At 33.6% G+C, this 1,556-nt stretch overlaps 1 protein-coding gene across 1 annotated transcript in view; it reads left to right on the top strand.

The window, feature by feature from the left end:
• LOC107719401 (dystrobrevin beta-like) overlaps positions 1-1,556 on the top strand; it is a 29,056-nt gene that overhangs the window by 7,621 nt on the left and 19,879 nt on the right. The window contains exon 2 of the mRNA XM_016526814.1: positions 817-860. The gene's annotated coding sequence lies outside the window, so the exon portion shown is untranslated. The remainder of the gene's footprint in view (positions 1-816; positions 861-1,556) is intronic.

Below are 1,556 nucleotides of genomic sequence, written 5' to 3'. Positions count from 1 at the left end.
TTATTTTGGTTGCGATTAATCGCTTGATAGCACTAATATATACATATGTATACATGTATTATTGATTATTTACATTTATTTATTCATTTGAAATATTGTAAACAAATGTTATATATTATAGGTTTATATATTTCTTTCTTCTGCACCCAGACCTTTAAACATCCCCTGTATAATATTACATTTTTTTTAATAAATATTGAATTCATGTAATATTAAATTGTGTAATATTGAAATATATGTAATTTTTTTTATATTTTTCAGTTAAGTTTATATTTATGTTGTTTTAAGAATCATTACTTTAACAACAAACATTTTAGAAAAAAATCCAGTCTGTTTTCTTCTTCCAAAAAATTATAGTTATAGTTTGGTTAAGATTGAAATTTGTAGATTTTTACATCTGCTAATGAAATTGAGCACTACTGTGAACTAAGGACAATATATAAAGAAGGAATATAAATATAAAAATAAAACAAAACCAAATATAAATATGGAATCTTTTGATAATACACTTCAATATTTACTCAATGAGAAAACAAAAGAGTTTTGAGGACGTGATGGAGTGATGCTGTATTTATCAGTCCATGTAATGAAGAAATGGGATCTTGTGCCTCAGTGACGGGAGCAGATGTGTTTGACAGACTGACGGGAGTGAATACGAGTGTGACGGTCCAACTGAATGATCACAGACGCAGCAGGATGAGTGATCAGTGTGGGAATCAGAGATGTGTTGGACTGTTGCTGTGATTAATCTGTGATTTGTGTGTGTGACTAAACTGAAGTAAACACATTTCTGATCATCTTTCTTCCTGTTTTCAGGCCTCTTGATGCTCTTCACCTGACTGACCTACAGCCGAGATCAGGTAACTAATGACAGGTGTTTCCTCTTAATTAACTTCTACTTCTACATTTCATATTTTAGTTGCACTTCAGCATTTAATGTGTACATTATCGTTCAAAAGTTTGGGGTCTGTAAGATTTTTTAAAATGTTTTTCAAAGAAGTCTCTTCTGCTCACCAAGGCTGCATTTATTTGATCAGAAAATACAGTGAAAGCATTCAAATTGTGAAATATTTTTGCAATTTAAAATAACTGTTTTCTATTTGATTATATTTTGGGATGTAATTTATTCCTGTGACGCAAAGCTGAATTTTCAGAATCATTACTCCAGTCTTCAGTGTCACATGATCCTTCAGAAATCATTCTAATATGATTTGCTGCTCAAGAAACATTTGGATTATTATCAATGTAGAAGACAATTGTGTCACCGACTGTGACGTTACAGTTGGGATCACTAATAGTTACACCCCCGACATTTGCATATACTCGCCCATGTTCTATGCCAGCCGCCAGCCGGACCTGCACAGCTGAATCATCAGAAGCTCTGCAGGTTTTGTGAAGAAACAAGCGAGGACAACAGCGAAAATGGCAGATCATGGAAATAAATGTTATGTTCCAGGCTGTGCAGGGGATGTGAAGTGCAGGGATGGGTTGGTGTCTGTATTCAGAAAGGCACGGAAAACAAATAACGCGCGTTCTAATAAAATAACGCGAGCCAC

This window comes from Sinocyclocheilus rhinocerous, unplaced genomic scaffold (genome assembly GCF_001515625.1).
Source record: "Sinocyclocheilus rhinocerous isolate Xijiao unplaced genomic scaffold, SAMN03320098_v1.1 scaffold303, whole genome shotgun sequence".
NCBI lineage: Eukaryota > Metazoa > Chordata > Actinopteri > Cypriniformes > Cyprinidae > Sinocyclocheilus > Sinocyclocheilus rhinocerous.
This window is presented reverse-complemented; position numbering and strand designations above follow the sequence as displayed.